This window comes from Micromys minutus, assembly GCF_963924665.1.
Source record: "Micromys minutus genome assembly, chromosome: 4".
Classification (NCBI taxonomy): Eukaryota; Metazoa; Chordata; class Mammalia; order Rodentia; family Muridae; genus Micromys; species Micromys minutus.
The window spans coordinates 14,632,526-14,659,047 of record NC_137973.1 but is presented as its reverse complement, the minus strand read 5'-3'; positions in this window follow the sequence as shown (position 1 = coordinate 14,659,047).

Genomic DNA, 26,522 nt, shown 5'->3' with positions numbered 1-26,522 from the left:
TCTGTATTCAGTAGGAGGCTGACAGTTTTGCACACAGTTTTTTATGCACCTTCCATACTGATAAAGACTTTTAGTAGCTGCTATTTTTCATTCATCTCCGTGACTCAATCTTTCTGCCACAAGTACTCTCCTCTATTTTCATCTTACCTGAATTTCCCTTTCCTCCTCCCTTAACTCTATGGAGTCTACATATCCTGAAGGTTAAATAGAGACTAATATGTAGATCTAGAAACTATATATGATACAGAAAATGGGGCACTTGTTTTAAGTTCCAGGGATAATTCATATATATTATCTATTCTATTTATTAGAAAATTATTTTTTTCACAGATGAATGATACACCATTGTGTATGTATTGTACATTTTCCTTACTTATTCATCATTTGATAGAAATCTTGATTGAACTATTCCCTTGTCATTGTGAACTGAGCCACAGTGTACATGTATATCTATGTCTACTCATCAGCATACATAATCTTTAGGTATATGCTTAAGAATGATATTTCTGGATCATTCTGTGTTTTTAGGTTTTATTTTATTTTTTTCTGATTTTATTGGATACATTTTATTTACATTTCAAATGTTATCTCCTTTCCTGGATTGCCCTCTAAATCCACTATTTCATCACCCTTCAACCAACTACCCACCCCATCATGTCTCCCAGTCCTGATATTTCCGTACATCCTAGCTTCACGCCTTGGAAGGACCAAGGGCTTCTCCTCCCATTGGATACCCAACAAGGCCATCCCTCTTCTATATGGGCAGTTGGAGCCAGGGATCTGTCTATGTGTATGCTTTATACAGTGGTTTAGTCTCTAGGATCTCTGGCTGGTTGGTATTTTTCTTATGGGGTTGCAAACTCCTTAAACTCCTCCAATTCTTCTTCTAACTCCTCCAATAAGGACCCCATTCTCAGTTCTGTAGTTGGCTGTGAGCATCCACCTATGTATTTTTTATATTCTGGCAGAGCCTCTCAGGAGACAGCTATATCAGGCTCCTGTCAGCATGCATTGCTTGGTATCAACAATATTGTTTGGGTTTGGTGGCTGAATATGGGTTGTATCCCCAGGTGGGGCAGTCTTTGGATGGCATTTCCTTCAGTTCCTGTTTCAAGCTTTCTCTCCTTAATTCCTCCTGAGAATATTTTTGTTCCCCCTTCTAAGAAGGACTGAAGCATCAACACTTTTGTTGTCCTTCTTCTTGAGCTTCACATGATCTGTAAATTATATCTTGGGTATTCCAAGCTCTTGTACTAATATCTACTTATCCGTTGAGTTCATAGCATGCGTGTTCTTTTGTGATTCAGCTAACTCACTCCAGATGATATTTTCTAGTTCCATCCATTTGACTAAGAATTTCATGAAGCCATTGTTTTTAATAATTGAGTTGTATTCCATTGTGTATTACATTTTCTGTATCCATTTCTCTGTTGAAGGACATCTCAGTTTTTTCCAGCTCGTGACTATTATAAATAAGGCTGCTATGAACATAGTGGAGCATGTATTCTTGTTGTATGGTGTAGAGTCTTTTGGTATATGTCTAAGAGTATTATAGCTAGATCCTCAGGTAGTACTATTTTCAGATTTCTGAGGAACTGCGCAACTGATTTCCAGAGTAGTTGTACCAGTTTGCAATCCCACCAATAATGAAGGAACGTTCCTCTTTCTCCACATTTTTGCCAGTGTCTACTGTCATTTGAGATTTTAATCTTACCCATTTTGACTGGTGTGAGGTAAAAACTCATGGTTGTTTTGATTTGCATTTCCCTGATGACTAAGAATGGCGAAGATTTCTTTAGGTGCTTCTCGATCATTCAATATTTCTCAGTTGAGAATTCTTTGTTTAGCTCTGTACCGCATTTTAAAATAAGGTTATTTTTTTTCTCTGGAATCTAACTTGAGTTCTTTCTATATATTGGATATTAGCCTTCTATCTGATGTAGAACAGATAATGATGTTTTCCCAATCTGTTGGTTGCCATTTTGTCCTAATGACAGTGTCCATTGCCTTACATAAGCTTTGCAATTTTATGAGGTCCCATTTTTTGATTCGTAATCTTAGACCATAAACCACTGGCATTCTCTTCAGGAAATTTCACCTGTGTCTATGTGTTCTAAGATGCCAGACTGACTTCTGGAGTGGCTAAAGTAGATTACAATCTCACCACTGTGTATAACAGTTCTTTTATCCTCATATCCAGGACAGCCTGTGTTGTAATTCATATGCTTCATCATGTTTTTTTCAGTAGAGATGATATTACTAGTCAGTTTTAATCTCATTCAGAGTAATAGACAGGGATGTTGAATATTTTTAAATGTCTATGCCGACCTCTTTTGCTTATCTTGTGAATTTTTTGTTCATTTCAATATTCCATGTTTTAAGAAGTCCTATGCAAAACTTCCATAATTTAGCCTATGACTTAAGATATATTCCTTGCTCTAGAGTTCAGAAGTTTCAGAGCCTTAGGTTTTAGATTGAGTTCTTCAATAAATTTAGAATTAATTTTGTTCAGAATGAATGGTAAAGATGTACTTTTTCCTTTCATGTGAAAACCTAGGTTTCCCAACATTATTTATTGAAAATGCTATATTTTCTCTAATGTACATTTTTGATAACTGAATTTTTGTAGAATATTATCTGGTATTCTTTTCTTTTCCACTGACCTAAATGTCTCTTTTTATACCATGAATGTGATGTTTTAAAAATATTAATTTTTGTAGCACTCTTAGTTCAGGATTCTCCTTCTCCTTTTCTTCCTCTTTTTTCCTCCTTTTCCTCCTCTCTCTCTCTCTCTCTATTTGTCTCTCTATCTCTGTCTCTCTCTATGTATGTATGTATATATGTATGTATTGTATTATCTGGTAAGTTGGCCACTTTCACAATATTGGTTCTTTAAATTTGTGAATAGAACATAGAATGTATTTATACCTTCTGATGCTTTCTTTACTTTTTTTCTTTATGAGAGTCCCAAATGCCATGAAAGCAAGAGGTTAAGCATGACCAAACAGGGATAACATTAGCCAAAATACACAACACAGGAGACATAGAACCTGTAGAGACCCTCTCCAGTAAATAGGCACAGCCCCAGGTAAGGATGGGATCACTCACACATCTCAAAAATTTAACCCAGAAATGTTCCTGTCCATAGGAAATCAGGGACAAAATTGAAAAAGAGACTGAAGAAAAGGCCATTAAGAGACAGTCCCATCTAGGGATCTATCTCACCTGCAAATATCAAACCCCCACACTATTGCTGATGCCAAGACATGCTTGCTGACTGGAGCCTGGTATAGCTGTTCCTTGAGAGGCTCTGCCAGCACCTGACCAATACAGATGCAGATACTCACATCCAATCAATAGACTGAGCCTGGGCACCCCAATGGAAGAGTTAGGAGTAAAAAAGGGGATGTGGATGATATGGAGAACTGAGAAGGGTCATAATTTTAAAAATGTAAATGAATAAAATAACCTATAGAAACTCATACTGTACACACCATCCAAATGAGATTTATCCTAACTATTCTATTCATACTCTTATAATTTGTAAATGTGATTATTTATCTGATTTTGTTTTTAGTGTAATTGTCACTGATATATTGGTAGACTATTAATCAGCGAATTGTTTATCCTCTCAATTGTTTCATGAATAAAATGTACCTAATGATACCAACAAATAATTCCACCCCAAAATTGAAGAATACACATTTTTTTTTCCAGAAGGCTATGGAAATTTCTCGAATGTTAACAAGAAACAAAGTAACTTTGCAAATAGAGGAAAAATTTAGTACCTTATTAGAGTACTAAATCTGTCTGACCACAATAAATCAAAGCTAGCTTTTCACTGTTACAGACATCATGAAAAATGTACACATGCATGTAAATACTAAAAGCTAATGTTCTATGTGTCACTAAAGTTACCAAAAGCAAAATTCTAAATATTTTTATTAAGAAAAATTAAGAACAGTATGACAAAATTCTTCATGACAGAATAAAAACACTTCTAAGAATACAGTAAATTTCATTTACATTGTTAAATGTCTAAATGAAAAATATGAGAGACTTAAAATTAATAACTTAGTGATGTACTTTAAGCTATTGTGAATAGAAAAACAATTTAAATCCAAAAACACTGGATGGGAAGAAATAAAATTAGACCTAAAATAATGAAATAGATACAAACAAAATAAAAAAGAACTAATAAAATAAATGTTGATACAAAAAGATAAACAAGATGACCAAATCCTTAGCCAACCTTGAAATAATAAAAATTAATAAAATTAGAAATGAGAAGGAAAACTTTAAACAGATATCACTACAGCCATTGAAATCTTAGATAAAATAATAACACAGAAGATTAAAGAGATACAAATAGAAAAGAAGTCAAAATTGTATTTTTCAAAGATATAATTCCATTTATTAAGCTATAATAATTTTATCATTTACTTATTAGAGATAAAAATTCACACAATAGAATATAACCTAAAATTTGTAAGTATAAAAGTATATACTTAGAGAACATGTTTTGTTTTGTTTTTTGATAGTTAAGGTAGTTTTACTAGGAATTATCTATTATATTCTACTGCACTTCAGAATCTTGATTCTTATTTTGTTTTTTTTTTCTTTTTTTATTAGATACTCTGTATCTTTACCTGACCCTGCTTCCATCCTCTCTACCCCTCCAGTTGCCTTCACAAAGGTGCAATCCCTTCTGATCCCCCTCTCTCCCCCAGTGCCTTGTCATTCCCCTATACTGGGAAACCATGCTCTCTGGAACAAAAGCCTCTTCGCACATTGATGCCTGATGCTGCTATCTTCACTAATATGCAACTGAATCAATAGGTCTCTGAAAGCACTCACAAAGGTTGGTGTTTTAGTCCATGGGAGTTTTGGAGGGTTTGGTTGGTTGATAATGTTATCTTTCCATATATGAGTTTGCGACCCCTTTCAGCTCCTTAGGTCCTTTCTTTAACAACCTTATTGGGATCCCAGAGTTCAGACCAGTGGTTAGCTGCAAGCATGCTCAGCTGAATCTATGTGACTCTAGCACAGTCCCTGAGGGGCCACCTCTGTCTAATTCCTGCTAGTAAGTAATATTTAGAATCAGCTATAGTACTTGGAATAGTTAACTGTATATGTAGTGAATCCCTAGGTGAGGCAGCTTCTGAGTGATTTTTTCATTAATCCCTGCTCTTCTATTTGACCTTGCATTTCTTCCCATGAGAGATTTTCTCTCTTTTCGAAGAAGGACTGAGGCATCCCCATTTTGGCCTTTCTACTTTTTGAGCTTCATAATGGCTGTGAATTGTTTCTTGGGTATTAGATATTCAGAGCATTCTGGGGCTAGCAACCACTTATCAGTAAATAAATTCCTGTGTATTCTTTTGTGCCTGGGTTACCTCACTCAGGGTGATAGTCTCTAGTTCCATCCATTTGCCTAGGAATTTCATGAAGTTGTTTCTGATAGCTGAGTATTACCCCAATGTGTAAATGTACCTCGCTATCTGTATCCATTCATCTGTTAATAAACATCTGGGTTCTTTCCGGCTTATGGCTATTATAAATAAAGCTGCTATAAACATGGAGGAGCATGTGTTCTTGTTACATGTTAGAGCATCTCTGGGGTATAGGCCCAGGAGTGGATTAGCTGGGTTTTCGGGTAGCACTATGTCCAACTTTTTAAGGAGTCACCAGACAGATTTCCAGCATGGTTGCACCAGCTTACAAAATGTGGAGGAGTGTTCCTTTTTCTCCACATCAATGCCAGCATTTGCTGTCCCCTGAGTTTTTTTTTTTTTTTTTTTTTTTTTTTTTTAACCTTAGCCATTTTAACTAGAGTGGGATGGAATCTCAAGGATGTTTTGATTAGATGTTGAGCATTTCTTTAGGTGTTTCTCAGCCATTCGATGATTCTCACCTGAGAATTCTTTGTTTAGCTCTGTACCCCATTTCTTAATAGGATTATTTTATTCTCTAGAGTCTAGCTTTCTGAGTTCTTTGTATATATTGGATACCAACCCTCTATCAGATGTAGAATTTGTAAAAATCCTTTCCCAATCTATAGGCTGCCATTTTGTCTTCTTAACAGTGTCCTATGCCTTATAGAAGCTTTGCAATTTCACGAGGTTCCATTTGTCAATTCTTCATCTTAGAGCATAAGCCATGGGTGTTCTGTTCAGGAATTTTTACCCTGTGCCCATATATTCTAAGATCTTCCCCATTTTCTCTTCTAATAGTTTGAGTATACTTGGTTTTATGTGGAAATCTTTGATTCACTTGGACTTGAGATTTATACAAGATAAGAAAGCATAGATTTGCATTCTTCTACATGATGACTGCCAACTGAACAAACACTATTTGTTGAAGAGGCTGTCCTTTTACCATTGAATGTTTCTAGCTCCTTTGTCAAAGATCAAGTGAAGGTAGGTGTATGGGTTTATTTCTAGGTTCTCAATTAAGTTCCATTGATCTAACTGCCTATCTCTGTACCAATACCATGCAGATTTTAATCACAATTGCTTTGTAATATAGCTTGAGATCACGGATGGTGATTCCCGCAGAATTGTTTTTATTCTTGAAAATACATTTTGCTTTTATAGGTGTTTTGTTATTTCAGATGAATTTGCACATTGCTTTTTCCAACTTTATGAAGAATTGAGATGGAATTTTGATGGGGATTGAACTGAATCTGTAGATTGCTTTGGACAAGATCTTTCCATCTTCTGAGATCTTCAAATTCCTTCTTCAGAGATTTAAAGTTGATGCCATACAAATACCTCACTTGCTTGGTTAGGGTCACCCTAAGTTATTTTATAGTCTTTGTGAATATTGTGAAGGGTGTCAATTACTTTCTTTCTCAGCCTGTTTATCCATTAATAGGGGAAGATGGTTGATTTGTTTGAGTTAATTCTATACTGAGCTACTTTGTTGAAGTTGTTTATTAGTTATAAAAGTTCTCTCATGAAACTTTTGAGGTCACTTAAGTATACTTTCATTTCATCTGCATATAGTGTTATCTTAACTTCTTCCTTTCCAATGTAAATCCCTTTGATTTCTTTTTTTTGTTTAATTGCAGTGGCCAGGACTTACAGTACTATATTGAATAGGTAGGGGGACAGTGGGTAGCCTTGTCTAGGCCCTGATTTTAGTGGGATTACTTCAAGTTTCTCTCCATTTAGTTTGATGTTGGCTACTGGTTTTTTGTATATTGATTTTATTATGTTAAGATATGGGCCTGGAATTCCTGATTTTTCCAAGACATTTATCATGAAGGGGTGTTGAATTTTGTTGAATGCTTTCTCAGCATCTAGTGAGAGGATCATGTGTTTTTTTTTCTTAAGTTTGTTTATATGATGGATTACATTGATGGATTTCTGTATGTTGAACCATCCCTGCACTCCTGGTATAAAGACTACCTGATCATGATAGATGGTGGTTTTGATGTATTATTGGATTTGGTTTGCAAGAATTTTATTGATTATTTTTCCAGCAATGTTCATGAGAGAAATTGGTCTGAAGTTCTCTTTCTTTGTAGTATATTTGTGTGTTTTAGGTATGAGAGTAATTGTGGTTTTGAAGAACAAGTTTGGTAGTGTTCCTTCTGTTTCTATTTTTTGGAATAGATTGGAGAGTATTAGTTCTTCTATAAAAGTCTGATAGAATTCTCCACTAAACTCATCTGGTCCTGGGCCTTTGTTGTTTGGGAGGCTTTTGTTGAGTGCTTCTATTTCTTTAGGTGCAATGGGAACGTTTAGATGATTTATATGATCCTAATTTAACTTTGTTATCTGGTATCTGTCTAGAAATTTATTCATTTTTTTAAGATTTTCCAGTTATGTTGAATATAGGCTTTTGTAGTTGGATCTGATGATTTCTTGAAATTCCTCAGTTTCTGTTCTTATGTTTCCACTTTCATTTTTGATTTTTGTTAATTTAGACACTCTCTATTTGCCCTCTATTTAGTCTGGCTAAGGGTTTATCGAACTTGTTGATTTTCTCAAAAAAAAAAAAAAAAAAACAGCTCTTGATTTTATTGGTTTTTTGTATGTTCTTTTTGTCTCTATTTGGGTGATTTCTGCTCTGAGTTTGATTATTTTCTACTGTGCACTTCTCTCGGGTGTATCTTTTTCTTTTTGTTCTAGGGCTTTTCTCTGTGCTGTCAAGCTGCTAGTGTATGTTCTTTCCAGTTTCTTTTTGGAGGCACTCAGAGTTATGGGTTTTTCTCTCAGTATTGCTTTCATTGCATCACATTAGTTTGGGTATGTAGTGGTGTCATTTTTGTTAAATTCTAAAAGACCCTTGATTTCTATTGTTATTGCCTTTTTGACCATGTTGTCATTGAGAAGAACATTGTACATCTTCCGTTTGTCTGTGGGCTTTTTATTGTTTTTGTTATTAAAGACAAGCCTTAGTCCATTGTGATTTGAGAGAATACATGCAACTATTATGATCTGTTGAGGCCTGTTTTGTGACCAACTATATGGTCAGTTTTGGAGAAGGTACTTGAGGTTCTAAGAAGAAAGTATATCATTTTGGTTTTGAATGAAATGTCCTGTAGGTGTCTCTTAATTACAATTGACTCATAACCTCTGCTATATTGTCTTTGTCTCTGTTCAGTTTCTGTCTCCATGATCTGGCTATTGATGAGAGAAGTGTGTTGAAATCCCCTACTATTATTGTGTATGGTGTAATATATGCTTTGTGCTTTAGTAGGATTTCTTTTACAACTGTGGGTTTCCTTGTATTTGGAGCATAGATGGTCAAATTGAGATTTCATCTTGATAGATTTTTCCTGTGATGAGTAAAAAGTGTCTTTCCTTACCTTTTTTGATAATTTTGGTTGAAAATGTCTTTTATTTGATATTAGAATAGCTACTCCAGCTCTTTTCCTGGACCCATTTGCTTGGAAGGTTTTTTTTTTTTTTTTTTCCAGCCTTGTACTATGAGGTAGTTTCTGTCTTTGTCTCTGAGATGAGTATCCTGTAGTCAGAAAAATGCTGGATCCTGTTTACGTATCCAGTCTGATAGTCTGTGTCTCTTTATTCGAGAACTGAGTCCATTGATATGAAGAGAAATTATGGAATAGTGATTTTTGTTTCCTGTTATTTTTGTTGTTAGACTTATGCTTGTGTGCTTTTCTTCTGTGTGTTGGATTTTTCCATTTATCATCCTTTGTAGGGCTGGATTTGTGAACAGATATTTTGTAAATTTGCTTTTGTCCTAGAAAATCTTGGTTTCTCCATCTATGGTAATTGAGAGTTTTGCTGGATATAGTTACCTGGGCTGACATTTGTGTTCTCCAAGGGTCTGTATGACTTCCTGGCCAGAATCTTCTAGCTTTCACAGACTCTTTTGAGAAGTCTGGTGTAACTGATTGGTCTACCTTTATATGTTACTTGTCCTTTTACCCTTACAGATTTTAGAATGCTTTCTTTGTTCCAAATATTTAGTCTTTTGACTATTATGTGTGGGCAGGTATTTCCTTTCTGGTCCAATTTATTGGGAGTTCTGTAGGCTGCCTGTATGTTCGTGGTCATTTTGTTCCTAAGGGCAAGGAAGTTTTTTCTATGATTTTTGTTGATGATATTTACGTGCCTTTTAGTTGACATTCTTCACCCTTTCCTAGGTCTAGCATCCTTTGATTTGGTCTTCTCATTGTGTCCTAGATCTCCTGGACATTTTGGGTTAGGAGCTTTTTGGTTTTTGCATCTTCTCTAACTGTTTTGTCTATGTTTTCTATGTTGTCTTCAGCCCCTGAGTTCCTCTCTTCCATCACTTGTGGTCTGTTGGTGATGCTTGCATCTGTGATTCCTGGGTTCTTTTTTTGGTTTTTCATCTCCAGGGTTGTCTCTTTTTTTTCTCTATTGTTTCTATATCTGTTTTCAATTCCTTTTCTTTTTGGTTGTGTTTTCCTGTAGTTTTTTGAGTGATTTTTCCTGGTTCTCCTATAATTGTTTAAGGGAGTTATTTAAGCACTTCTCCAAGATATTTGTCGTCATGAAGTATGATTTCAAGTCTAGTCTTGTTTTTCTGGAGTGTTTGGCAATCCACTACTTGCTGTGGTTGGAGAGCTGGGTTCTGATGTTTCCAGGTCGTCTTGGTTTCCATTGCTTAGGTTCTTTCGCTTTCCTCTTGGCATCTTGTTATCTGTGATTATAGGTGATACTGTTATCTCTGAGTGAAGCCTGTCTCTCACGTGGATCTAAGGGCCCGTGGGCTCAGGAAGAAAATGGCTTCTGGGTGTTTGGCTCTTTGTAGGCAGGCAGTGAGTTCTGATTGCAGTGACTCCATTCTGTCTCTGTAGGCTCAGGTGGAGAGCTCTTGTGAGGCTATTCTGGGAGCTCACTCATGTGCAGGCAGGTCTTGAGTTTTGATGGAGGTCACCCTGCCCTCTAGCTGGGCCAGAAGAGAGCCGATCCAGGACTGTACCATGCTAGTTGGCCTTCACAGGTTCCAGGCTACTCCTCCCAGGACAGGCTGAAGGGTGCATGGCAAGCTCTCTGTTGGCTCAGTAGCAAGAGAACTTGCAAGGCTGTCCCAGGGTCTCAGCCATCGTCAGGCTGGTACTGAGTCTTGATGGCAGTCACCTAGCTCTTTTGTGTGGGCTCAGGTGGGAGAGCTCTTGCTAGGCTTCTCAGTTGGCACAGAGATGTGCAGATGGGTACCGCATCTTCCTTCCCCCTTAGGATGGAAAGCATTCATGCAACTCTTCTGAGCTCCAAGGGACCTGTGCGCAGGCAGGCTGCCCTTTCCAGTGCACACTTCCAGCCCAAGGCTAGACCTGGCCCACTTGCACTCAGTACCAGTTCTGCTGCTTGAACCTCAACAGTTCTGTGCATCCTTTCCTGGGGTAGAACATTGCCAAAAGTTGACTCACCCATCTGCTTAGGATGGAAAGCATTCCTGCTGCTATTCCCAGGTTCAAGGGACCTTTGTACCTGGGGGAGTCTGCCCATCCTGATGCAAGTGGAACAGGTCTGGCCTTGGGCCAGCATCTTGTTTTGTTTTTATATGAACTAATGTGCATAAGAACTGGTCTTAAAAAGTGGGATTAAAAATTATTTGAAATATGTGGGTCACCGGGAACAGCAGAGATCCAGGGACTCAGGTCTGGTGAGATTGCACTGCCAGTAGCCATGGAAAAGAGAGGACTGGGCCTAGCGCCCGAAAAGCACGCCACCACCCCGCATCCATTGGTTCAGGGGAAAAGGAACTCTGCCACAGGGACTAGGTTTCCACAAGGAGAGCCCATGCGTGCAGACCAAACGCTCAGGCCATCTGCCACCAGGAACAGCATAGATCCAGGGACACAGGCCAGGTACACACAAAAACAGGAACCAATCACTGACAAAAAAGACATTTACACAATATCTGACCACAAAACCAGCACTACAACTAATTAAAGGTGGAAAAAACAATACAAGGAGGGAGACTACATCCTAGTAAAAACAAGAAAATACCTAAACAAGAAAACCAAAAGAAGAAAGAACACAGGCACAATTCTACCTCTAAAAGCAACAATAGCAGGAAACAGCAACCACTATTCCTTGATATCTGTTTACATAAATGGAGTCAAATCCCCAAGAAAAAGACATAGACTATCAGACTGGATATATAAACAAAATCCAGCCTTTTGCTGCATACAGGAAACTCATCTCATAGACAAGACAGACACTATCTCAGAGAAAAAGGGTGGGAAAAAACCTTACAAGGCAACTGCCCCAAGAAGCAGCTGGAGTGTTCATTCAAATATCAAAAAAAAAAAAAAAGAATATTTTCAACCAAAAGTTATCAAAAAGGATAAGGAAGGACACTTTTTACTCATTACAGGAAAACTTTGTCAGGAGGAGCTCGCAATTCTTAACATATATGCTCCAACAAAACAGCAACCATGTTCAAAAAAAGAAACCCTATTAAAGCTCAAAATATACATAGTACCCCAAACAATAATAGTCGTAAACCTCAACACCCAACTCTCATCCATAGACAGATCATAGAAACAGAAACTGAACAAGGATGCAGTGAAACTAGCAGAGGTTATTAAACAACTGGAATTAATAGACATCTACAGAACATTTCATGCTAAAACAAAAGAATACACCTTCTTTTCAGCACCTCATGGCACCTTTTCCAAAATTGACCATATAATAAGTTACAAAACAAACCACAGTAGATGTACGAAGATTGAAATATTTCCATGCATCCTATCAGATCACCATGGTATAAGGCTGGTCTTTTATAACAACAAAGACAACAAAAAGCACATATATACATGGAAACTAAACAATGCTCTACTAAATAATACATGGTCAAGGAAGAAATAAATAAAGAAAGAAAAGATTTTCTAGAATTTAATGAAAATGAAAACACAACATACACAAACCTATGGGATGCAATGAGAGTAGCAATGGGAGGAAAACTCAAAGCTCTGAGTGCTCCCCAAAAGAAACTTGAGAGAGCATAAATTAGCGACTTGACAGCAAAGTTGAAAGCTCTAGGACAAAAGGAAGCAGATACAGGCAAGAAGAGTAGATGACAAGAAATTATCCAACTCAGAGCAGAAATTGACCAAATAGAAACAAAAAGAACCATTCAAAGAATCAACAAAACCAAGAGCTGGTTCTTTGAGAAAATAATCACGGTTAATAAACCCTTAGCCAGATAACTAGAGGGTAAAGAAAGAGTATCCAAATTAACAAAATCAGAAAGGAAAGTGGAGAAATACCAACTGAAACTGAGGAAATTCAAGAAAAAATCAGATAATATTACAAAAGCCTATATCCAACAAAGCTGGAAAATCTGGAGGAAAGAGATGAATTTTTAGAGAGATACCAGATACTAAAGTTAAACCAGGACCAGGTAAACCATCTATATAATCACATAACACCTAAAAAAAATAGAAGCAGTCATCAAAAGCCTCCCAACCAAAAAATCCACATGTTCAAGTGGGTTTAGTGAAGAATTCTATCAGATATTTATTGATGACATAATACCAATACTCTCCAAACTACTTCATAAAACAGAGTCAGATGAAAGACTACCTAACTAATTTTTTGATCCCACAATAACCCTCATCCCAAAACCACAAAAAGACCCTACAAGGAAAGAGAACTTCAGACCAATCTCACTTATGAACACTGAGGCAAAAATGCTCAACAAAATCCTTGCAAACCAAATCCAAGAACACATCAAAACGATCATTTTCAGTGATCAAGTAAGCTCCATCTCAGTGATGCAGGGATGGTTAATATACAGAAATACATCAACATAATCCAAGATATAAAAAACTCAAAGAAAAAAAAACACATGGTCATCTCACTAGATACTGAGAAAGCATTTGACAAGATTCAACATCCCTTCACATTAAAAGACTTGGAAAGAACAGGAATCCAAGGCCTATACTTAAACATAATGAAAGCAATATACAGCAAACCAATAGCTAACATCAAACTTAATGGTGAGAAACTTGAAGCAATCCCACTAAAATGAGGGAGTAGACAAGGCTGCCCTCTCTCCCAGTACCTATTCAACATAGTACTGGAAGTCCTGGCTGGAGCAATTAGACAGGAAAAGGAAATCCAAGGGATCCAAATCAGAAAGGAAGATTTAAATATATCACCATTTGCAGATGAGATGATGGTATACGTGGCCCCAAATATTCTACCAGAGAAATATTACAGCTGATAAACAACTTCAGCAAAATGACTGGGTATAAAATTAACCCAAATAAATCTGTAGCCTTCCTCTACTCAAAGGACAAACATGCAGAAAAAGAAATTAGGGAAAAGATTAAAAAATTAGTCACAAATGATACGAAATACCTTGGTGTGACTCTAATTAAGCAAGTAAAGGAGCTATATTACAAGAACTTCAAATCTCAAAAGAAGGAATGCTAAAGATCTCAGAAGATGGAAATATCTCCCATGCTCATGGATTGGAAGGATCAACATTATAAAAATGATCATCTTACAAAAAGCAATCTACAGATTCAATGCAATGCCCATCAAAATTCCAACCCAATTCTTCATAGTATTCATCCAGAATAACAAAAAACCTAGAATATAGACATCCATCTTCAACAACAAGAAAACATCTGGGGGAATCACCATTCCTGACCTCAAGCTATATTATAAGACAATTGTCTTAAAAACTGCATGGTACTGGTACAGAGATAGGCATGTTGATCAGTGGAATAGAATAGAAGATTCAGAAATGAATCTTCACACATATGGTCACTTGATTTTTGACAAAGGAACTGTAACATTCAATGGAAAAATGACAGCCTATTCAACAAATGGTGCTGGTCCAACTGGCACTCAGCATGTAAAAGAATGAAAGTAGACCCTTTCTTATCTCCGTGTACAAAGCTCATTTGCATGTGGATCAAAGATCTCCACATTAAATCAGGTACACTGAAACTATTAGAAAAGAAAATAGGGAAAACTTTAGAACACATAGGCATAGGAGAAAATTTCATGAACAGAATATCAATTACTTGTGCTCTAAGGTCAAAGATTGACAAATGGGACTTAATGAGATTGCAAAGTTTCTGTAAGGCTAAGGACACTGTCAAGAAAACAAAACAGCTTCCAACAGATTGGGAAAAGATCTTTACCAACCCCACATCTGATAGAAGCCTAATGTCCAAGGTATACAAAGAAGTCAAGAAGGTAGACACCAGAGAATCAAACAACCCTATTAAAAAACGGGGTACAGAGATAAACAGAAAGTTCTCAGTTGAGGAATATGGAACGGCTGAGAAGCATCTAAGGAAATGCTAGACATCCTTAACCATCAGGGAAATGCAAATCAAAACAACCCTGAGATTCCACCTCACACCACTCAGAATGGCTAATATCAAAAATTCAGATGACAGCAGATGCTGGCGAGGATGCAGAGAAAGAGGAACACTTCTCCACTTTTGGTGGGGTTGTAAACTTGTACAATCACTCTGTAAATCAGTCTAGCGATTCCTCAGAAAATTGGACATAGTACTAGCTGAAGACCCAGTTATTCCACTTTTGAACATATACCCCAACAGATGCTCCAACATATAGCAAAGACACATGCAATACATTGTTCATAGCAGCCCTATTTAGAATAGCCAGAAGCTTAGAAGAACCTAGATGTCCTTCAGTAGATGAATCAATACAAAAATTGTGGTATATTTACACAATGGAATACTACTCAGCTATCAGAAAGACTTTGTGAAATTCTTAAGAAAATGGATGCATCTAGAGAATATCATCCTGGGTGAGGTAACCCAGTCACAAAAGAACAGACATAATATGCAGTAACTGATAATTGGATACTAACCCAAGAAGCTCTAAACACCCCAGAAACAACTCACAGACTCTATGACATTCAAGAAAAACAAAGGCCAAAAAAAAGAGAGAAAAGTCATTATGCTTAATCTTTACACACCAAGAAAAACTTTGACTATTTCCAGGTTACATCTTGTTTTACATGTACTTTATCCTCATTGTATATAGTAAGATTTTGAGGCATACTATCAAACTTAAAAAAAATCAAGTACTGACTTAAATATATTCATATACTGTTATGCAAAAATGCTTTTAAAATCTGCACATTTATTTTTGTTTTTAAAATAAAGTTGTTCACTTAAAAAGAAAAAAAGAAAGAAAGAAAATGGCTCTGATTCAGAGTAGGGGGTGGGGTTCCTAAACAGGAAATCCTTGTGGCTATATTCACCTAGTAGTGCAAACAAGGTAAGGGCCTGCTAGTTGATCTGGCAGCCTGTGGGAAAAGAAAAAGAAGAAGAAGAAGAAGAAGAAGAAGAAGAAGAAGAAGAAGAAGAAGAAGAAGAAGAAGAAGAAGAAGAAGAAGAAGAAGAAGAAGAAGAAGAAGAAGAAAAAGAAGAAGAAGAAGAATGTGCCTCTCAATGTGTTTGGTTCCTGAGGTAGGTATCACAGTCCTTGATATTACTATAAGAATGCCTAAAATATCCTTTTTTCGGATACATACATAATTAAATTTCAATTTTCTTCTCTTATCATGACAAAGGCATGAAACAAAAGTCAGTGATGCTTGTCTAATATATGTAATGTGTATATATATGAGTGTGGAAAACACAATTGCCTTGAAAAACACTGATAATTAGTTATCATAAAACAAATGACTGTGGGATAGATGATTTGCCCACTCCCCAGGTGTTGTATCACTAGTTGTCAAAGTGAAAAATACTTGTGCAACACTCTTTTCTTTCCCCTTCATTTTGAAGGTTGAATATGGTAGCACATTTTTACTGTATTAGTTCTTCTAGAACTTCATACAAAGTAGGTTATCATCTCTCGTAACTACTCTCAGATGCAAACCTACCCCATGTCTACCCACCTTTGTGTCTTCTTTTTTTGTTTGTTTTTCCTTTCTTTCAACCTTCCTTCCTTTCTTTCTTTCTGCTTGCTTGATTGATTTCCTCCTTGCTTTCTTGATTGCCTTTATCCCTCCATTTTTTTTAAATCAAGTTTAATTTTTGATGCCTACTCATTATTGGATGTGTGGTCTTCCGTTGATCCATCAAGACTAACATTTCTAAGAAAATCTGAATCTTCCTTTCTCAGTAGCTTTTAGTATAATAGCTGCTTGGCTACAGATGTGACTTCATGTGAACATCCCCTTTACATTCTGATGTTTTTGTCTGACTTGAGCTCATACAAGGCTTATGCGTTCTGCCCCTATCCTTGTGAACGTCACTGCAATGTTGTATGGGAGGAGGTATTTTCTTTTATTCACCAACTTGCCTTAGCAGTAGTCTTCCTGCCCCCTTTTCTGCAGTGACACATCAGCCTTGTGAACAGAAGTTATAAGTAAGTTTCTCATTTAGGGCTCAGCATTCTATAATCTTATTCTCTGTACCTTGTTCAGAGTAGTTCTTGGGGAAATCACCTAATTCAAGAAAAAGGTTTTCTCTTAGGGATGGCGGTTTAAATATAGAGTCCATTACAAATAAATACAAGTAGTTGTAAAACTTTTCAAGATAATGATCAGCCTCCTCAGTCATCAAGGAAATTCAAATTAAATCTTCTATGGAAATTTCATGGTGTAAATCAGTCTGGAGTTACTTTAAAAAACTAAAAAAAATATATCTACCACATGATTCTGCTATACTATTTGGAGATATACTCAGTGCAGTATATATTCTGCTATTTACAACCATCTTTAATGCTTCTATCTATTTAGAATATATGGAAAATGGGTACCTTAATGGTTTATCATAATAATTGAAAATACAAATGTTGTAGTTTTATACAGTGGAATTTCATTCAGAGAATAAGAGACACAAAATCATAAGACTCACTGGTAAATAGATAAAAGTGAATATAATAATTTGAGCAAAGTAACCCACAATCAAAAAAAAAAAAGAATATGTTTCCTATCATTTGTGAATACTAGGTTGAAACTTTAGATATATATTCTTTAGCATGAGTAGGCATAGAGTTAATTAAATTAGTAAGAAGTCCCCCTAAACAAGGAGATTTCAGGTAAGGTGTGAGAGAGAGACAAAGCAGTAGGGATTAAGGAACAGGATGTGTTAAACTGGATTAGAGAATGTGAGGCCAAGGTAGAATAGCTAATATCTGGAAGGGTAATTAACACTAAATGCATTTTGGAATAATTCATATTAGAAACTATTACTATTACTATTACTATAGAAGCTCAATAACATATATGTGCATTAGTTGTTGTCCTATTGCTGTGAGAAGACACCATGACAAAAGTAACTTTCATGTGAAAGCATCTGATTGAAGGCTTGCTTAAAATTTCACAGTGTTAGTTATGGCAAAGAGCATGGTGGCAAGCACATAAGCATAGTAGTGGCCAGGTAGCTGAGAGCTCACGTCTGATCCACAAGTAGCAGGCACAGAGCGACAACGACTACTAGGCCTGGCTTGTATTTGTGAAACCTCATAGCTAACACCCAGTGGTATTCCTCCTTCCAAACCATATCTTCCCCAACAGGGCCAGCCACATTTCCTAATTCTTCCTAAGCAGTTCACAAATAGGGAACAAAATTCTCAAATGTATGTGAGTATGGCGACCATACTCATTAAGATAACCAGAGTCGTATGTGTGCACGTGCATATGGGTCCACACACACACACACACACACACACACACACACACACATACACACACACACACAAATTAAAGTTAAAATGGAGTTATCCTTGAAAGCATTTTACATTTGGGTCAGATTATTCAAATATTTGCAAATATTTATTAATATTTTAAAGCATTTTAAACTGTTTTTATATGTAGGGGATGGTTTTGCTACTTAAAATACATTTTGGTACAGGATAAGAAAAGGAAATATTATTCACTGGTAACGCCTTGACATGCCATTGTAAACAACAAGATAAATTAATTAAAATAAACATCCAAAATCTGGGGTATAGCTAGGCTTCAGGAAAGAGCGCAATCTTTATTTCAAGTTACATTCATGAGTAATGACTGACCAGAATCCCTAGCATGATAGGTAAACCAAACAAAAGTTTTACAATTTGCAAGACAGGATCCCTGGCACCTTTAGTGTTTATGTAGAAAAGCAGTGTGCATTCTACAGTCTTTGGGGATACACTAAGATAGATAGAGGTTCAGGATGTAGGATGTGGGCCTTGAGACAGCGTTCAGTAGGTAAACCATTGAGACCTCAGTTTAAATCTCCAATATTGGTGTAAAATTCCTGGTATGGCCACAGTTACTTCTTTTTTAAAAATTTATTTAAACAACTTTATTTTTAAAAAAAGATAAATATGTACAGATTTTTAAAAGCATTTTGGCATAAAATTATATGATTATGTTTTTGTCAGTACTTGATTTTTTTTTAAGGTTTGATAGTATGCATTGAAATCTTACTAGTTATAATGAGCCTAAAGTACATGTAAAACAAAACATAACATAGAAGTACTCAAAATTTTCTTGCTGTGTAAAGATTAAACATAATGTTTTTTTAAATACCAAGAATTGCCACAAGATTATATTCTTAGCTCTTGAATTATTCATGACTTAAAGTCTAGGTGTACCCCACTCTGAGGGGGTGCTAAACACTTATTCTTTTTCCTAATAACGACTGAGGTACATTTACTTCTTAATTTACCTGTTATTCCAGTACTAGGATTAGACCTGGGACAGGAAGATTGCTGGAGCTTAAAATTTTCCAGCTTAGCCAAAACATGGCAAGCTCCAAGTCTAGTAAGAGACCTCATATCAAGGTCAAGGAAATGAGAGCAAGAGGAAGAGGAAGAGAACTTTTATTCCATTCTTGTCTCCACATAAGCATATGGTGTGCACACTTCTGTATATGTATATATATATGTACATATATAAATTCACATTTACACATAAATATATACACATATATACATATAAATATACATACATAAATACATCTATCTATATATGTTTATATATGTGTATATATATATATATTCATGCACACCTATAAATAAATAAATAAATAAAACATTTTAAATTAATGCAATTTGAAACAGAAACACATGTGTTAAAACACAATCTTGGAGATTTATTATAAACATAAAGATGCAAATTATATCTTCTCTGTCCCTTTGTTTCTTCTTTGAAAATAAGATCTTAACAATAGTGAAAGCCCTCTTAGCAGTTTTTGAGCATGTGCACTCTGTATGCAGGAGAAGAGCATTCAGCATAATAAGGATACAAGAAGTACATAACAAAGATGTGTTAGTTTCTTTCTCATGTTATACCTAATAATCTGAAACTTGACAGGGGATAATATAAATAAATTCTGTCACACATGCGGATAGAGAAATCTGAAATGAGATGAGGCTGCATTTTCTCCAGATGCTCTAGGCAAAAATCTTCACTTGTTATTCCCAAAGAGTGCTACCCAATATTCTCAGTTCATAGCCAAGTCACTATTTGGGCCTCCTTCTTTCACACCCCTTTCTCTGCCTCTGATTTCTTAGGCTAACTATCACAATATTTAGTGCTCATGAGAATAACCAAGCACAAATGTTCCTCATCTCAAGCTTCCCAATTGTTTATGTAAAGCCATATAATTTTTAAAACATGACAGCACTTATGTCTTTATTCAGGTTAGTAGGGATTGGCATGTTTTGTCAAGTATTATTATAGTGCCTGTAAAAAATGCATCACTATACTTGGTTTCTGAAAAACGTCGTTATCCATGAGTAGAGGTTCTTTATTTGACTATTGCTCAGTTATTGCCATGTTAGTGCAGAGCTCTGTAGACCAGAGATGTTTAGATGCTTTCTGGTAGCACCCAAACTCCCATGAAATTCTCTTCATCCAGACATCTTTAAAGCTTTACCAATGAGGTTAGCCTATATCATTGCCGAGCAGCAGGCTGCTAACTGGTATTTAAAAGGAGAAAAGTAAAGCCATCAATTGCATAGAACCCTTGTCTCCAAACACTAAGGACACCTCAGATTAAAATGACTCCCACTGGAATCTTATAGTTGACATTCTAAGTCTGGCTGACAGTTGCCGCGCTAAGGAAGTTAAGAGAGAAATTAAGTCCAGTTGTAGGCTGGGTTGCAAACTGAGATCTTATCTTAAAGTTCTTAGAAAGTTAGAAGAGCTTGAAGGGACACTGTGACAGAGTTTCCTCGGACAAAAGGGTTAGGTCTTTAATGAGGCAGAGGAATAAAACATGAGTAAATTCCATAGGAAAAATATGTAAATCATTACACTGGACATACCCACTTTATTAGTGCATTGATATTATCTACTTCCAAATTAGATGCAGTTTTTAGATACAGTTTTATCAAAATCCAAATAGTTTTATTCCTTGCTATTTTACCTCGGGGAAAAATCTCAGACATATTATTTTCCTATTTTTGTACCTATTATTCTGTGCCCTGTGTCTGCCTTAATCATTCCTATACAGACACCTACACCAACTCATGAACACAATTTATCAGAGTGCAAGACACAACTGTCAAAAATAGTTTATACAGATTACTTCTTTTCATTTGATATTAATATTATGAAGGCAGGATCTTGTTAATGTTAAGATAATACATTAAAGTATATTGAAAATTTTTCCTACTAAGTACAGATTTCTGCAGATCTTCATTTACTGCACATTGAAAACAGCCAAGACTGAGTCCAATGACAATATTCTAACACGGAAATTCTAGAGATAGCCATCCTGGGTTCACACTCCGGCTTTACTTAATAACTATGTCACCAAGGCCAGGAAATGTTCTAATGTATTTCAAACAGCCAATACTCTTTCAAATTTCACACTTTGTTCAGCATTAATATAAAAGATCTTGGGTTTCTATTCCGCTGGCCTCTTAAACTAGAGAGGACAGCAGACATCCACACATCAACAAGATTTTATATTAGTTGAAATTTGTGAAACATTGTGTTGTGGTAACCACCTTTCTGCTTTGACACATTTTAAGCTTGGGGTTTTAAGTCCTGATTTTTTATCTTTTACCACTGCTCCTCACGTCTGTGCAGGGAAACAAACTGTGTCTTACAGTTTATAGGAAAGGCAGAAACCGATAACTATACCCCAAATCTGCCTCAGTCATTCAAAATATGGACAGTAACAAGGAAAATAAGATCATTTTTCCTTTCCTTTTATTTTACTGACATTCTAATGTTTAGGAATGACCAGGCCACTAAGAAATGAAAGTTGATCTTCATGCATGTATCAATGGAGACTGTCAATCCAATCACGACTTACCTTCCTTTCATCCATTTCCAAATTTTTTATTGTAGTGGAATATTTCCACTGAGATTTTACCTAAATTGTTAAGAGTTGTCTTTGAAATGTATTTAGTTTATGTATATGAAGTCACTTCAGTAAAGACATTTGTGTTAAACAGAAAGAATGGTTTCTGAAACTTAATGATCTCCTGTTATGAAGACAGAAATCATCTGAGGGCTACCTAAATTCTTTAGGATGCTCCCATATGGCCAGCTGGGCTCCATTTTATACAGATGTTGTTGCTAAACCAAACTTAAAATGCACATGCTACAATTCAAAGGTACATTAATAGATTGCTGACAAGTCTCTAGACAACGATTTAAGTTACAAATTTTATTTTTAGTAAAATAGTTGGTAAACTTGGGATACCACAGTCAAAAAATTAAAGTTAGCCTAGAAAAGGAAAATGCAGAATTTAGCTTAAAGACAAACCCTGTTGTACTTAATCAGCCTGGGGGGAGTGGGGTGCTGCTCTGCTCCACCAGGGGAAGGTAGCTCCTCACACTGAAGTCCCTGGGAAGGTTGCCTCTGGTGTGCTTGCCTGGCCCACAGGAGTTCAGGCTGGGAGGAGTGGGAACAAATCTCAGCAGGGTGCCGCCAGGCCTGCGAACTCTGCAGGTGCTCAGATTATACCCCTGCTGGCCAGGGCCATAAACCCCGGCCTGCCTGTTAGAAAAGTGCAGAGCCTACATAAGGCTCTGGGATAAAGTGTTCACAGTGGGCGAATGAGTCAGGACCACAAAGGCACCAAGACCTAGGAGGTTTCAACGTGTGTCTTTATTTTCGCTCCCCTCTCCTTTGTTCTTTTCATTTTAAACAGCCTGGGATCCAACCACCAGATTCCCATACGTTTGTCTCTAAGATTGGACATAATTGTTTCTCTAATGCTACGTGTGTGTGTGTACAGGGGAAGGACTTAGGGAGTGGCTGATTTGGCTAGAGTCTATACTCTCTCCTGTGGATGAGGGGTTTGGGGCTTGCCTAGAGCCTTGTATATCTGCCCCATTGTGGTGCATCCAGGCAAAGTGGATTTGCAATCGGAAGTTCAGGAAGCACCTGCCGGTTGACAGTCACCTGTCCTCCAGGCTTCAACCAAACTTGACCTCTCACGTTTCCAACTTTAACCTTTCAGTCCCAAAAAACCCCCATCTCCTGGCTATAGTCCAGTCTGATTATACAAATTAAGACTTAACATGTGTTTCATACTTCATCCTGATATGTTATTCATGCAAATAAGAGACTATAACGAAGAACACTCCAAACTGGTTGATATTTTAAAATATAAATTGATTATACTGTATTAGTTTGGTCTCAGTCGTGAAAATGATGCTTTGTGAGGTCATGTATTGTCTGGACAATTCACCCAAAAACATACAAATATCACAACATTGAATGTGGTTCCACCAACATCATGAAATGTATGTGTATCTCCAGAAGGAACAAAGTCAACTGGACTTCACCCTGAGTTATACCCAATAATTACTTAGGGTTTTTTTTTTTTGAAGAGTAACCTATTATTAAAGAGAGTACCCAACCTCTGAACTTCATAGTTTAACAACACAATCCACTGAGGACCATCTTGCCCTGCCATTCTTCTCCAAAATGTTGGTAGAGATCTGCTACCTGCTGCCACTGATCAATATCATGTGAAGATTATTACAGGTAGCAAATTGGAGACATGATCAATATTTGAAATTTTATTTATAATTATTTTATCTCTTCCTCTTCATGGTACAATTCAAAAGGTTAATTCAAGACACTATAAATTGAAAAATATCATTATACATAAGGCCAGACGCATCAGAATACACAGAAGTCTTATACAAGGGCCTTTTCAAAACCAAATATTTTTATATCCCATGCTGCTAAAAAATATATCAATACACTCACCACTATGGCTTGAACATATGTTGCATGTAGCACTCTCAGGTTGACGGACTGAGTACACTGATTTTTAAACTCAAATCTATGTAGACAGTGTTTATTTATTTTTTAAATGATAGCGTTCTTCCTTTATTTCTTTTACTGTCTTTTATTTTTTATTATAATTCTATTGGATATTCTCTGTATTTGCATTTCAAATGTTATATCTTCCCCTGACTCCCATCTCCCCTCTCCCTCCACTTGATTCCATGAAGGTTCTATTCTCCCAATTACCTTCTCTACCTCAGTGCCTTGGCATTCCCCTACACTGGAAAAAAATGTGCCTTCATTGGACCAAAGACCTCTTCTCCCATTGATGCCAGACAAGTTGTCTTCTGCTACATATGCAACTGGAGCCACCCGTCTCTCTCCATGTGTGTTCAATGGTTGGTATTTTAGTCCATGATAGTTCTTGAGGGTTTGGTTGGTTGATAATATTTTTCTTCCCATGGGGTTGCAAAATCTTTCAGCTCCTTCAGTATTTTCTCTAGCTCTTTTATTGGAGTCCCTGTGTTCAGTCTGATGGTTAGCTGCAAGCATCCTCAACTGTATCTGTATGACTCTGGCAGAGACTCTGATGAGGCATCCATATCTGATACCTTCCAGTAAGCACTATTTAGCATCAGCAATAGTGCTTGGGTTTAGTGGCTGCATATGGGATAGATTACCAGGTGAGGCAGTATTTATGTATCTTAGGTACTTGAATGTCTAAGCATTGGGCTAACTGCTTTTTAGATAAACTGCACAGCCTATATTTAGCTCCCAATGATATCTTTCCTTTATTTGTTTTTCTGGGGCTGGAGAGATAGCTCAATGATTAAAAGTACTGATGCTCTTCCAGAGGTCCCAAGTTCAACTTTCAGCAATGATGGGTCACAACCATCTGTAATGAGATCTGGTGCCCTTGTCTGGAGTAACTGAAGACAGTGATAGTGCGCTCATACACACAAAATAAATAAATCTTTACAAAATGTTTTTCTGTTTGTTTCATATTTTTTGTGAAAAACTGTTTTCTCATACAATATATTCTGATTACAGATTTTTCTCTTCCAACTTGTTCTAGATCCTCCTCACCCAAATCCTATACCCTTCTGGGTCTAACTCACTAAAGAATAGACATATGTTCAACAACAATAGCAACAGCAACAACAATAATAATAATTAGGGGTTATATTAAATATTAAATAAAAAATTAATCGGACTTCACTGGATGACTTTGTGTGTCAACTTGACAGAAGCTAGAGTTAATAACAGAGGAAAAAGCCTCAGTTGCAGAAATGCCTCCGTGACATTCAGCTGTAAGGCATTTTCTCAACTAGTGATCAAGTGGGGAGGGCCCAGCCCATTGTGGGTGGTGCCATCCCTGGACTGGTAGACCTGGTTTCTATAAGAAAGTAAGTCGAGCAAGCCAGAGGAAGCAATCCAGTAAGTGACATCTGTCCATGGCCTCTAGCCTCTGCATTAGCTTCTGTTTCCTGACCTGCTTTGACTTCTAGTCCTGGCTTTTTCTTTTTTCTTCCTTTTTTTTTTTTAAGTGATGAACAGTAATGTGAATAGTGTAAGCTGAATAAACCCTTCCTCCCCAACTTGTTTCTTGTTCATGATGTTTTATGCAGGAATAGAAACCATGACTAAGACAAATTGGTACTAGAAGTAGGGTATTCCTGTAACAAACTGACCAATGTTTTTGGAAGGACTTTGACACTTTGAGGTAGAAGAGCCATAGGGGTGTTAAAAGCTCTGTGGAATGTTCTGTAAGAGATTAGAAGATAATATTAAGAACAGTGCAGAAGATGGTGGGCTGACTTATAAAATTTCAGAGAGAAGATTAAAGACTCTTGTGAGGATTGTTGCTGTTTTGAAAGTGAAAATTCTATTGTTTTGGTTAGCTTGGGGCTGAAGAATGAGCTGTGATTAACAAGATACCAGAACTACTAAAGGGAAACTTTTTCGTTACTGGGACTATTGATGCTGGTCAACTGGCATGAAAAAATTAGTGGTGATTAAGAATAGACTGGCATCATTGAGGTGAAATCTTCTGGGAACTGTTTTCTGAGAGTACAAAGAGGCTCTGTTCCAGTGTTCAGGTTGGACTTGGTAATGTGTAAGTCATCCAGATGGTACTGGTTTTGAAGGCATGAAGGGGTTATGAAGAATATCAGAAGCTTGGCACTGTGAGAGGCTATGGAAAGCCATTTGTGAAGGTGCAGCCTCAGTTGCAATTGATAACCCAGGACTGAAGGGGTCATGCAAAGGAGTTGAGGCTAGACACAATGAAGAAATCCTGTGAGAAGCTACTGGTAAAGCTTTGTTTCAGCATTAGACAGCAGTGATCTGATATACCAGTATCATGAGATGACCACCATTAACAGCAACAACAATGGAATACAGGCAGCTAAAGCCTAAAAGACAAGGTGTGTGTGCTACATAGGGCAGAGCTGGAGAAGTATCCCAAGCCCTTGGAGGAGCCCAGGAGTTTGTGAGTGGATACCAGATATTGGATGATTAGAGTTTGATGTTGCTTTTGATTTTGTCTGTGCTCTAATATTTCCTTTTTCCTTGAAGGAAGAAGTAGAGCCCATGGCTAAGAGACATTGAATTGTAAAAAGACTGATTTTTAAAAGAGATTGGATATTGTAAAGGGATTACAATTTTAATATGTAAGGATTTGTAAAGACTGTGAGACTTTTAAGGTTATTTATGTCTTGGGGATGAATGAGAAAGTGAGGGTTGAGGCTTAATAGTGCTGTGTCAAGTTGACAATAGGCTAATTGTCCTGGCTGGTATTTGTATGTCAACTTGACACAAGCTGGAGTTAATCACAGAGAAAGAAGCCCCAGTTGAAGAATGCCTCCATGAG